This window comes from Danio rerio, chromosome 16 (assembly GCF_052040795.2).
Source record: "Danio rerio strain M-AB ecotype USA chromosome 16, GRCz13ab, whole genome shotgun sequence".
Taxonomy (NCBI): domain Eukaryota; kingdom Metazoa; phylum Chordata; class Actinopteri; order Cypriniformes; family Danionidae; genus Danio; species Danio rerio.
The window spans coordinates 60,929,906-60,943,745 of record NC_141036.1 but is presented as its reverse complement, the minus strand read 5'-3'; the positions used below and the strand labels follow the sequence as shown (position 1 = coordinate 60,943,745).

Genomic DNA, 13,840 nt, shown 5'->3' with positions numbered 1-13,840 from the left:
CTGAGTGGTTGCTAAGGTGTTGCTAGGTGGTTGCTAAGGTGTCCTAAGTGGTTGCTAGGTGGTTGCTAGGGTATTCTGAGTGGTTGCTAAGGCGTTGCTAGGTGGTTTCTAGGGTGTCCTGAGTGGTTGCTAGGTGGTTGCTAAGGTGTTGCTAGGTGGTTGCTAGGGTGTCCTGAGTGGTTGCTAGGTGGTTGCTAAGGTGTTGCTAGGCGGTTGCTAGGGTGTTCTGAGTGGTTGCTAGGTGGTTGCTAAGGTGTTGCTAGGTGGTTGCTAAGGTGTCCTAAGTGGTTGCTAGGTGGTTGCTAAGGTGTTGCTAAGAGGTTGCTAGGGTGTCCTGAGTGGTTGCTAGGTGGTTGCTAAGGTGTTGCTAGGCAGTTGCTAGGGTGTTCTGAGTGGTTGCTAGGTGGTTGCTAAGGTGTTGCTAGGTGGTTGCTAAGGTGTCCTAAGCGGTTGCTAGGTGGTTGCTAAGGTGTTGCTAGGTGGTTGCTAAGGTGTTGCTAGGCGGTTGCTAGGGTGTCCTAAGTGGTTGCTAGGTGGTTGCTAAGGCGTTGCTAGGCGGTTGCTAGGGTGTCCTGAGTGGTTGCTAGGTGGTTGCTAAGGCGTTGCTAGGCAGTTGCTAGGGTGTTCTGAGTGGTTGCTAGGTGGTTGCTAAGGTGTTGCTAGGCGGTTGCTAAGGTGTCCCAAGTGGTTGCTAGGTGGTTGCTAAGGTGTTGCTAGGTGGTTGCTAAGGTATTCTGAGTGGTTGCTAAGGCGTTGCTAGGCGGTTGCTAGGGTGTCCTGAGTGGTCGCTAGGCCCTTACTAAGGCATTACTAGGCCGTTGCTAGGTGGTTGCTAGGGTAATTTGGGTGGTTGCTAGGCAGTTGCTAGGGTACCCTGGTTGGTTACTAGGCAAGCCTCACATACATGCTTGATAAAACATTTATACTTAGTAAGCATGTCTAGCAAGTTACAGTACTTGGCTAGTCAATATTAGCATGTAGCTAGTCACTGCTAGCATGTGTAGCATATAGGAAGTTCCGTTTGCTAGCATGAGTCAAACGAGCCAATCTCCAAGTCTCTACGATGTTCTGATGCTGAGATATAGCTGTTGATGAATGGTTGCTAGGGTACTCTGTTTTGTTGCTATGGGCGAGGTTACAGAGTGAACTTGAATGTGGTTGGTTGTCTTAGTCAAATGAACCAACCCCCATGTCTCTATGACACTGCTATGCAAAGATATGCATCTTGGCCTATTTTAATGGAAGTCTATGGAATCAATTTGGGGGCGTGGCTTGTGAGCTTTATTATCATATTGAGATGCTCATTGGTTGTCTGAGTCAGATGAGCCATCCCCCAAGTCAATAGGACACTGCTATGCAAAGATATGCATGTAGGCCAGTTATTAACATGAGTCTAGTATGAATTAGCATGTTACTAGCATGATTCAAGTACAAATTAGCATGTCATTAGCATGTTTCCAGTATGAGTTAGCATGTCATTAGCATGATTAGCATATGAGTAGCATGTTGCTAGCATGATTGGCATGTCATTAGCATGTCAGAATTATAAGCATTTGATAGCACAGCTAATTACATTCTATAGGACAGTTGCTAGGGTGCAGTATGTGGTAGTTAGGGGTGTGGCTAGAAAGTTAAAAGGCCATCAGTGATTGGCTGCTGGCTAGACTGAGTTAAATGAGCTTAGCCATTAGTCTCTATGACAGTCTGATGCAGAGTTATGAGCTCACAAAGTTTGATCCCATGTAAAGTCAATGAGAGTCTTTTGTAATGGAAGTCTACGGGACAGTTGCTAGGGTGCAGTATGTGGTAGTTAGGGGTGTGGCTAGAAAGTTAAAAGCTCATCAGTTATTGGCAGTTTGGTAGTCTGAGTTAAATGAGCTCAGCCATTAGTCTGTATGACAGTCTGATGTAGAGTTATGAGCTCACAAAGTTTGATCCCATGTTAAGTCAATGAGAGTCTTTTGAATGGAAGTCTACGGGACAGTTGCTAGGGTGCCATAAGTGGTTGCTAGGGAGTGGCTAGTAAGTCTAAAGGTCATCAGTGATTGGCTGCTGACTAGACTGAGTTGAATGAGGCCTGACTCTAGTCTGTAGGACAGTCTGATGCAGAGTTATGAGCTCACAAAGGTTGACTCAATGTTAAGTCAATGGCAGTCTTTTACAATGGAAGTCTATGGGACAGTTGCTAGGGTGCCAAAAGTGGTTGCTAGGGAGTGGCTAGTAAGTTTAAAGGTCATCAGTTATTGGCTGCTGGCTAGACTGAGTTAAATGAGCCCAGTTAGAAGTCTGTAGGACAGTCTGATGCAGAGTTATGAGGTGACAAAGTTTGACCCAATGTTAAGTCAATGGGAATTTTGGGAATTTTCCGGGTCGTTTTTCGGAAAACCGAAAGTCGGATCAGTCGGAAAGGATATAGCAACCCGAGTCAGACCAGTTTGAAGGTTTGATGAAAGTTTGAAGTATGAAGCTTGAAAAGTTTAGGAGGAGATACACTTTAAAATTAGTCTCAGAAGAATAAGAAGAAGAAGAAGAAGAAGAAGAAGAATAACTAGATATTAAAGTTTGAGGACAAACTTTATGGTGGCTTGAAAAGCCGAATCTGAAAGTTTGAAGTGGTTTTAAAGTGTAAATAGAATGTTAGTATGATTTTAGCTTGAATTAACATATTACTAGCATGAATTAGCATGTTAGTAGCATGATTCTTACATGAATTAGCATGTTGTTAGCATGATTCTAGCATGAATTAGCATGTTACTAGCATGATTCTAGCATGAATTAGCATGTTGTTAGCGTGATTCTAGCATGAATTAGCATGTTACTAGCATGATTCTAGCATGAATTAGCATGCTACTAGGATAATTCTAGCATGAATTAGCATGTTACTAGCATGATTCTAGCATGAATTAGCATGTTGTTAGCATAATTCTAGCATAAATTAGCATGTTACTAGCATGATTCTAGCATGAATTAGCATGTTGTTAGCATGATTCTAGCATGAATTAGCATTTTACTAGGCGGTTGCTAGGGTGTTTTAAGTGGTTGCTAGGTGGTTGCTAAGGTGGTGCAAGGCAGTTGCTAAGGTGGTCTGACTAGTTGCTAGGTGGTTGCTAAGGTGTTGCTAGACGGTTGCTAGGGTGTTTTGAATGGTTGCTAGGTGGTTGCTAAGGTGGTGCTAGGCAGTTGCTAAGGTGTTCTGACTAGTTGCTAAGTGGTTACTAAAGTGTTGCAAGGTGGTCGCTAGGGTATTCTGAGTGGTTGCTAGGTGGTTGCTAAGGTGTTGCTAGGCGGTTGCTATGGTGTTCTGAGTGGTTGCTAAGGTGTTACTAGGTGGTTGCTAAGGTGTCCTAAGTGGTTGCTAGGTGGTTGCTAGGGTATTCTGAGTGGTTGCTAAGGCGTTGCTAGGTGGTTGCTAGGGTGTCCTGAGTGGTTGCTAGGTGGTTGCTAAGGTGTTGCTAGGTGGTTGCTAGGGTGTCCTGAGTGGTTGCTAGGTGGTTGCTAAGGTGTTGCTAGGCGGTTGCTAGGGTGTTCTGAGTGGTTGCTAGGTGGTTGCTAAGGTGTCCTAAGTGGTTGCTAAGGTGTTGCTAGGCGGTTGCTAGGGTGTAGTAAGTGGTTGCTAGGTGGTTGCTAAAGTGTTGCTAGGCGGTTGCTAGGGTGTTCTGAGTGGTTGCTAGGTGGTTGCTAAGGTGTTGCTAGGTGGTTGCTAAGGTGTCCTAAGTGGTTGCTAGATGGTTGCTAGGGTATTCTGAGTGGTTGCTAAGGTGTTGCTAGGTGGTTGCTAGGGTGTCCTGAGTGGTTGCTAGGTGGTTGCTAAGGTGTTGCTAGGCGGTTGCTAGGGTGTCCTGAGTGGTTGCTAGGTAGTTGCTAAGGCGTTACTAGGCAGTTGCTTGAGTGTTCTGAGTGGTTGCTAGGTGGTTGCTAAGGTGTTGCTAGGTGGTTGCTAAGGTATTCTGAGTGGTTGCTAAGGCGTTGCTAGGCGGTTGCTAGGGTGTCCTGAATGGTCGCTAGGCCCTTACTAAGGCATTACTAGGCCGTTGCTAGGTGGTTGCTAGGCGGTTGCTAGGGTAATTTGGGTGGTTGCTAGGCAGTTGCTAGGGTACCCTGGTTGGTTACTAGGCAAGCCTCACATACATGCTTGATAAAAAATTTATACTTAGTAAGCATTTCTAGCAAGTTACAGTACTTGGCTAGTCAATATTAGAATGTAGCTAGTCACTGCTAGCATGTGTAGCATATAGGAAGTTCCGTTTGCTAGCATGAGTCAAACGAGCCAATCTCCAAGTCTCTACGATGTTCTGATGCTGAGATATAGCTGTTGATGAATGGTTGCTAGGGTATTCTGTTTTGTTGCTATGGGCGAGGTTACAGAGTGAACTTGAATGTGGTTGGTTGTCTTAGTCAAAGAACCAACCCCCATGTCTCTATGACACTGCTTTGCAAAGATATGCATCTTGGCCTATTTTAATGGAAGTCTACGGGACAGTTGCTAGGGTGCAGTATGTGGTAGTTAGGGGTGTGGCTAGAAAGTTAAAAGCTCATCAGTTATTGGCAGTTTGGTAGTCTGAGTTAAATGAGCTCAGCCATTAGTCTGTATGACAGTCTGATGCAGAGTTATGAGCTCACAAAGTTTGATCCCATGTTAAGTCAATGAGAGTCTTTTGTAATGGAAGTCTACGGGACAGTTGCTAGGGTGCCATAAGTGGTTGCTAGGGAGTGGCTAGTAAGTCTAAAGGTCATCAGTGATTGGCTGCTGACTAGACTGAGTTGAATGAGGCCTGACTCTAGTCTGTAGGACAGTCTGATGCAGAGTTATGAGCTCACAAAGGTTGACTCAATGTTAAGTCAATGGCAGTCTTTTACAATGGAAGTCTATGGGACAGTTGCTAGGGTGCCAAAAGTGGTTGCTAGGGAGTGGCTAGTAAGTTTAAAGGTCATCAGTTATTGGCTGCTGGCTAGACTGAGTTAAATGAGCCCAGTTAGAAGTCTGTAGGACAGTCTGATGCAGAGTTATGAGGTCACAAAGTTTGACCCAATGTTAAGTCAATGGGAATTTTGGGAATTTTCCGGGTCGTTTTTCGGAAAACCGAAAGTCGGATCAGTCGGAAAGGATATAGCAACCCGAGTCAGACCAGTTTGAAGGTTTGATGAAAGTTTGAAGTATGAAGCTTGAAAAGTTTAGGAGGAGATACACTTTAAAATTAGTCTCAGAAGAATAAGAAGAAGAAGAAGAAGAAGAAGAAGAACTAGATATTAAAGTTTGAGGACAAACTTTATGGTGGCTTGAAAAGCCGAATCTCAAAGTTTGAAGTGGTTTTAAAGTGTAAATAGAATGTTAGTATGATTTTAGCTTGAGTTAACATATTACTAGCATGAATTAGCATGTTAGTAGCATGATTCTTACATGAATTAGGATGTTGTTAGCATGATTCTAGCATGATCTAGCATGTTACTAGCATGATTCTAGCATGAATTAGTATGTTGTTAGCGTGATTCTAGCATGAATTAGCATGTTACTAGCATGATTCTAGCATGAATTAGCATGCTACTAGGATAATTCTAGCATGAATTAGCATGTTAGTAGCATGATTCTTACATGAATTAGCATGTTGTTAGCATGATTCTAGCATGAATTAGCATGTTACTAGCATGATTCTAGCATGACTTAGCATGTTGTTGGCATGATTCTAGCATAAATTAGCATGTTACTAGCATGATTCTAGCATGAATTAGCATGTTGTTAGCATGATTCTAGCATGAATTAGCATTTTACTAGGCGGTTGCTAGGGTTTTTAAGTGGTTGCTAGGTGGTTGCTAAGGTGGTGCAAGGCAGTTGCTAAGGTGGTCTGACTAGTTGCTAGGTGGTTGCTAAGGTGTTGCTAGACGGTAGCTAGGGTGTTTGAGTGGTTGCTAAGGTGGTGCTAGGCAGTTGCTAAGGTGTTCTGACTAGTTGCTAAGTGGTTACTAAGGTGTTGCAAGGTGGTCGCTGGGGGTTTTCTGAGTGGTTGCTAGGTGGTTGCTAAGATGTTTCTAGGCGGTTGCTAGGGTGTTCTGAGTGGTTGCTAAGGTGTTGCTAGGTGGTTGCTAAGGTGTCCTAAGTGGTTGCTAGGTGGTTGCTAGGGTATTCTGAGTGGTTGCTAAGGCGTTGCTAGGTGGTTTCTAGGGTGTCCTGAGTGGTTGCTAGGTGGTTGCTAAGGTGTTGCTAGGTGGTTGCTAGGGTGTCCTGAGTGGTTGCTAGGTGGTTGCTAAGGTGTTGCTAGGCAGTTGCTAGGGTGTTCTGAGTGGTTGCTAGGTGGTTGCTAAGGTGTTGCTAGGTGGTTGCTAAGGTGTCCTAAGTGGTTGCTAGGTGGTTGCTAAGGTGTTGCTAAGCGGTTGCTATGGTGTCCCAAGTGGTTGCTAGGTGGTTGCTAAGGTGTTGCTAGGCGGTTGCTAGGGTGTTCTGAGTGGTTGCTAGGTGGTTGCTAAGGTGTTGCTAGGTGGTTGCTAAGGTGTCCTAAGCGGTTGCTAAGTGGTTGCTAAGGTGTTGCTAGGTGGTTGCTAAGGTGTTGCTAGGCGGTTGCTAGGGTGTCCTAAGTGGTTGCTAGGTGGTTGCTAAGGTGTTGCTAGGTGGTTGCTAGGGTGTTCTGAGTGGTTGCTAGGTGGTTGCTAAGGTGTTGCTAGGTGGTTGCTAAGGTGTCCTAAGTGGTTGCTAGATGGTTGCTAGGGTATTCTGAGTGGTTGCTAAGGCGTTGCTAGGCGGTTGCTAGGGTGTCCTGAGTGGTTGCTAGGTGGTTGCTAAGGTGTTGCTAGGCAGTTGCTAGGGTGTTCTGAGTGGTTGCTAGGTGGTTGCTAAGGTGTTGCTAGGCGGTTGCTAAGGTGTCCCAAGTGGTTGCTAGGTGGTTGCTAAGGTGTTGCTAGGTGGTTGCTAAGGTATTCTGAGTGGTTGCTAAGGCGTTGCTAGGCGGTTGCTAGGGTGTCCTGAGTGGTCGCTAGGCCCTTACTAAGGTATTAATAGGCCGTTGCTAGGTGGTTGCTAGGCGGTTGCTAGGGTAATTTGGGTGGTTGCTAGGCAGTTGCTAGGGTACCCTGGTTGGTTACTAGGCAAGCCTCACATACATGCTTGATAAAACATTTATACTTAGTAAGCATGTCTAGCAAGTTACAGTACTTGGCTAGTCAATATTAGCATGTAGCTAGTCACTGCTAGCATGTGTAGCATATAGGATGTTCCGTTTGCTAGCATGAGTCAAACGAGCCAATCTCCAAGTCTCTACGATGTTCTGATGCTGAGATATAGCTGTTGATGAATGGTTGCTAGGGTATTCTGTTTTGTTGCTATGGGCGAGGTTACAGAGTGAACTTGAATGTGGTTGGTTGTCTTAGTCAAAGAACCAACCCCCATGTCTCTATGACACTGCTTTGCAAAGATATGCATCTTGGCCTATTTTAATGGAAGTCTACGGGACAGTTGCTAGGGTGCAGTATGTGGTAGTTAGGGGTGTGGCTAGAAAGTTAAAAGCTCATCAGTTATTGGCAGTTTGGTAGTCTGAGTTAAATGAGCTCAGCCATTAGTCTGTATGACAGTCTGATGCAGAGTTATGAGCTCACAAAGTTTGATCCCATGTTAAGTCAATGAGAGTCTTTTGTAATGGAAGTCTACGGGACAGTTGCTAGGGTGCAGTATGTGGTAGTTAGGGGTGTGACTAGAAAGTTAAAAGCTAATCATTTATTGGCAGTTTGGTAGTCTGAGTTAAATGAGCTCAGCCATTAGTCTGTATGACAGTCTGATGCAGAGTTATGAGCTCACAAAGTTTGATCCCATGTTAAGTCAATGAGAGTCTTTTACAATGGAAGTCTACGGGACAGTTGCTAGGGTGCCATAAGTGGTTGCTAGGGAGTGGCTAGTAAGTCTAAAGGTCATCAGTGATTGCTACTGAGTTGAATGAGGCCTGACTCTAGTCTGTAGGACAGACTGATGCAGAGTTATGAGCTCACAAAGGTTGACTCAATGTTAAGTCAATGGCAGTCTTTTACAATGGAAGTCTATGGGACAGTTGCTAGGGTGCCAAAAGTGGTTGCTAGGGAGTGGCTAGTAAGTTAAAAGGTCATCAGTTATTGGCTGCTGGCTAGACTGAGTTAAATGAGCCCAGTTAGAAGTCTGTAGGACAGTCTGATGCAGAGTTATAAGGTCACAAAGTTTGACCCAATGTTAAGTCAATGGGAATTTTGGGAATTTTCCGGGTCGTTTTTCGGAAAACTGAAAGTCGGATCAGTCGGAAAAGATATAGCAACCCGAGTCAGACCAGTTTGAAGGTTTGACGAAAGTTTGAAGTATGAAGCTTGAAAAGTTTAAGAGGAGATGCACTTTAAAATTAGTCTCAGAAGAATAAGAAGAAGAAGAAGAAGAAGAACTAGATTATTAAAGTTCGTCGAGACAAACTTTAGGCTGGCTTGAGAAAGTCTGTTGGAAATAGTTTGTTTAATTTACACAGTTTTAAAAAGTATGAAACGATAGATAGATAGATAGATAGATAGATAGATAGATAGATAGATAGATAGATAGATAGATAGATAGATAGATAGATAGATAGATTAAAGCAGTTTATAGATAGATAGATAGATAGATAGATAGATAGATAGATAGATAAAAAGCAGTTTATAGATAGATAGATAGATAGATAGATAGATAGATAGATAGATAGATAGATAGATAGATAGATAGATAGATAGATAGATTAAAGCAGTTTATATATAGATAGATAGATAGATAGATAGATAGATAGATAGATAGATAGATAGATAGATAGATAGATAGATAGATAGATAGATAGATAGATAGATAGATAGATAGATAAAAACAGTTTATAGATAGATAGATAGATAGATAGATAGATAGATAGATAGATAGATAGATAGATAGATAGATAGATAGATAGATAGATAGATAGATAGATAGATAGATAGATAGATTAAAGCAGTTTATATATAGATAGATAGATAGATAGATAGATAGATAGATAGATAGATAGATAGATAGATAGATAGATAGATAGATAGATAGATAGATAGATAGATTAAAGCAGTTTATATATAGATAGATAGATAGATAGATAGATAGATAGATAGATAGATAGATAGATAGATAGATAGATAGATAGATAGATAGATAGATAGATAGATAGATAAAAACAGTTTATAGATAGATAGATAGATAGATAGATAGATAGATAGATAGATAGATAGATAGATAGATAGATAGATAGATAGATAGATAGATAGATAGATAGATAAAAAGCAGTTTATAGATAGATAGATAGATAGATAGATAGATAGATAGATAGATAGATAGATAGATAGATAGATAGATAGATAGATTAAAGCAGTTTATATATAGATAGATAGATAGATAGATAGATAGATAGATAGATAGATAGATAGATAGATAGATAGATAGATAGATAGATAGATAGATAGATAGATAGATAGATAGATAGAAACAGTTTATAGATAGATAGATAGATAGATAGATAGATAGATAGATAGATAGATAGATAGATAGATAGATAGATAGATAGATAGATAGATAGATAGATAGATTAAAGCAGTTTATAGATAGATAGATAGATAGATAGATAGATAGATAGATAGATAGATAGATAGATAGATAGATAGATAGATAGATAGATAGATAGATAGATAGATTAAAGCAGTTTATAGATAGATAGATAGATAGATAGATAGATAGATAGATAGATAGATAGATAGATAGATAGATAGATAGATAGATAGATAGATAGATAGATAGATAGATTAAAGCAGTTTATATATAGATAGATAGATAGATAGATAGATAGATAGATAGATAGATAGATAGATAGATAGATAGATAGATAGATAGATAGATAGATAGATAGATTAAAGCAGTTTATAGATAGATAGATAGATAGATAGATAGATAGATAGATAGATAGATAGATAGATAGATAGATAGATAGATAGATAGATAGATAGATAGATTAAAGCAGTTTATAGATAGATAGATAGATAGATAGATAGATAGATAGATAGATAGATAGATAGATAGATAGATAGATAGATAGATAGATAGATAGATAGATTAAAGCAGTTTATAGATAGATAGATAGATAGATAGATAGATAGATAGATAGATAGATAGATAGATAGATAGATAGATAGATAGATAGATAGATAGATAGATAGATAGATTAAAGCAGTTTATAGATAGATAGATAGATAGATAGATAGATAGATAGATAGATAGATAGATAGATAGATAGATAGATAGATAGATAGATAGATAGATTAAAGCAGTTTATAGATAGATAGATAGATAGATAGATAGATAGATAGATAGATAGATAGATAGATAGATAGATAGATAGATAGATTAAAGCAGTTTATATATAGATAGATAGATAGATAGATAGATAGATAGATAGATAGATAGATAGATAGATAGATAGATAGATAGATAGATAGATAGATAGATAGATAAAAACAGTTTATAGATAGATAGATAGATAGATAGATAGATAGATAGATAGATAGATAGATAGATAGATAGATAGATAGATAGATAGATAGATAGATAGATAGATAGATAGATTAAAGCAGTTTATATATAGATAGATAGATAGATAGATAGATAGATAGATAGATAGATAGATAGATAGATAGATAGATAGATAGATAGATAGATAGATAGATTAAAGCAGTTTATATATAGATAGATAGATAGATAGATAGATAGATAGATAGATAGATAGATAGATAGATAGATAGATAGATAGATAGATAGATAGATAGATAGATAAAAACAGTTTATAGATAGATAGATAGATAGATAGATAGATAGATAGATAGATAGATAGATAGATAGATAGATAGATAGATAGATAGATAGATAGATAGATTAAAGCAGTTTATAGATAGATAGATAGATAGATAGATAGATAGATAGATAGATAGATAGATAGATAGATAGATAGATAAAAGCAGTTTGAAAAAGGATAGATAGATAGTTTTGAGGTCACAAAGTTAAATCTATTAAGTCAATGACAGTCTTTTGCAGTAAAAGCCTATGGGACAGTTGTTGCTAGGGTGCAGTATCTGGTAGTTAGGGTGTGGCTAGAAAGTTAAAAGCTCTTTAGTTATTGGCAGTTTGGTAGTCTGAGTTAAATGAGCTCAGCCATTAGTCTGTATGACAGTCTGATGCAGAGTTATGAGCTCACAAAGTTTGATCCCATGTTAAGTCAATGAAAGTCTTTTGAATGGAAGTCTATGGGGCAGTTTCTAGGGTCCAAAAGTGGTTGCTAGGGCGTGGCCAGAAAGTTAAAAGCTCATCAGTTATTGGCAGTTAGGTAGTCTGAGTTAAATGAGCCCAGTTAGAAGTCTGTGTGACAGTCTGATGCAGAGTTATGAGGTCACGAAGTTTGGTCCAATGTTAAGTCTATGGGATTTTTCTGACGGTCCCGGGACGTTTTTCGGAAAATCGAAAGTCGGATCAGTCAGAAAAGATATGGCATAATGAGTCAGAATAGTTTGGAGGTCTGGTGTGAGTTTGGTGGTCATAGCTCGAAAGCTCTAGGAGGAGATAGATTTTGAATTTTAGTCTCAGAAGAAGAAGAATAATATATAAAAAAAATAATAAGTTTAAATAGGATTTCAGTAGTCTGGCTTGTTTCTCAAGCCAGCCTAACTAGATATTAAAGTTTGAGGACAAACTTTATGGTGGCTTGAAAAGCCGAATCTGAAAGTTTGAAGTGGTTGAATTAGCATGTTACTAGCATGATTCTAGCATGAATTAGCATGCTACTAGGATAATTCTAGCATGAATTAGCATGTTAGTAGCATGATTCTTACATGAATTAGCATGTTGTTAGCATGATTCTAGCATGAATTAGCATGTTACTAGCATGATTCTAGCATGAATTAGCATGTTGTTAGCATAAATCTAGCATAAATTAGCATGTTACTAGCATGATTCTAGCATGAATTAGCATGTTGTTAGCATGATTCTAGCATGAATTAGCATTTTACTAGGCGGTTGCTAGGGTGTTTTAAGTGGTTGCTAGGTGGTTGCTAAGGTGGTGCAAGGCAGTTGCTAAGGTGGTCTGACTAGTTGCTAGGTGGTTGCTAGGGTGATGCTAGACGGTTGCTAGGGTGTTTTGAGTGGTTGCTAGGTGGTTGCTAAGGTGGTGCTAGGCAGTTGTTAAGGTGTTCTGACTAGTTGCTAAGTGGTTACTAAGGTGTTGCAAGGTGGTCGCTAGGGTATTCTGAGTGGTTGCTAGGTGGTTGCTAAGGTGTTGCTAGGGTGTTCTGAGTGGTTGCTAAGGTGTTGCTAGGTGGTTGCTAAGGTGTCCTAAGTGGTTGCTAGGTGGTTGCTAGGGTATTCTGAGTGGTTGCTAAGGCGTTGCTAGGTGGTTGCTAGGGTGTCCTGAGTGGTTGCTAGGTGGTTGCTAAGGTGTTGCTAGGTGGTTGCTAGGGTGTCCTGAGTGGTTGCTAGGTGGTTGCTAAGGTGTTGCTAGGCGGTTGCTAGGGTGTTCTGAGTGGTTGCTAGGTGGTTGCTAAGGTGTTGCTAGGTGGTTGCTAAGGTGTCCTGAGTGGTTGCTAGGTGGTTGCTAAGGTGTTGCTAGGTGGTTGCTAAGGTGTTGCTAGGCGGTTGCTAGGGTGTCCTAAGTGGTTGCTAGGTGGTTGCTAAGGTGTTGCTAGGTGGTTGCTAGGGTGTCCTAAGTGGTTGCTAGGTAGTTGCTAAGGTGTTGCTAGGCGGTTGCTAGGGTGTTCTGAGTGGTTGCTAAGGTGTTGCTAGGTGGTTGCTAAGGTGTCCTAAGTGGTTGCTAGATGGTTGCTAGGGTGTTCTGAGTGGTTACTAAGGCGTTGCTAGGTGGTTGCTAGGGTGTCCTGAGTGGTTGCTAGGTGGTTGCTAAGGCGTTGCTAGGCAGTTGCTAGGGTGTTGTGAGTGGTTGCTAGGTGGTTGCTAAGGTGTTGCTAGGCGGTTGCTAAGGTGTCCCAAGTGGTTGCTAGGTGGTTGCTAAGGTGTTGTTAGGTGGTTGCTAAGGTATTCTGAGTGGTTGCTAAGGCGTTGCTAGGCGGTTGCTAGGGTGTCCTGAGTGGTCGCTAGGCCCTTACTAAGGCATTACTAGGCCGTTGCTAGGTGGTTGCTAGGCGGTTGCTAGGGTAATTTGGGTGGTTGCTAGGCAGTTGCTAGGGTACCCTGGTTGGTTACTAGGCAAGCCTCACATACATGATTGATAAAACATTTATACTTAGTAAGCATTTCTAGCAAGTTACAGTACTTGGCTAGTCAATATTAGCATGTAGCTAGTCACTGCTAGCATGTGTAGCATATAGGAAGTTCCGTTTGCTAGCATGAGTCAAACGAGCCAATCTCCAAGTCTCTAAGATGTTCTGATGCTGAGATATAGCTGTTGATGAATGGTTGCTAGGGTACTCTGTTTTGTTGCTATGGGCGAGGTTACAGAGTGAACTTGAATGTGGTTGGTTGTCTTAGTCGAATGAACCAACCCCCATGTCTCTATGACACTGCTATGCAAAGATATGCATCTTGGCCTATTTTAATGGAAGTCTATGGAATCAATTTGGGGGCGTGGCTTGTGAGCTTTATTATCATATTGAGATGCTCATTGGTTGTCTGAGTCAGATGAGCCATCCCCCAAGTCAATAGGACACTGCTATGCAAAGATATGCATGTAGGCCAGTTATTAACATGAGTCTAGTTTGAATTAGCATGTTACTAGCATGATTCTAGTACAAATTAGCATGTCATTAGCATGTTTCCAGTATGAGTTAGCATGTCATTAGCATGATTAGCATATGAGTAGCATGT

The 13,840-nt window shown here is 40.7% G+C and overlaps 1 long non-coding RNA gene across 1 annotated transcript; it reads left to right on the top strand.

Moving 5' to 3' along the window:
* Positions 1 to 2,545: 2,545 nt before the first annotated feature.
* Positions 2,546 to 12,792, top strand: LOC148679591 (uncharacterized). The gene is made up of 4 exons (XR_015945066.1): positions 2,546 to 3,296; positions 6,040 to 6,320; positions 6,515 to 6,815; positions 12,738 to 12,792. It is a non-coding gene; the product is annotated as an uncharacterized LOC148679591 (long non-coding RNA).
* The last annotated feature ends 1,048 nt before the right edge of the window (positions 12,793 to 13,840 follow it).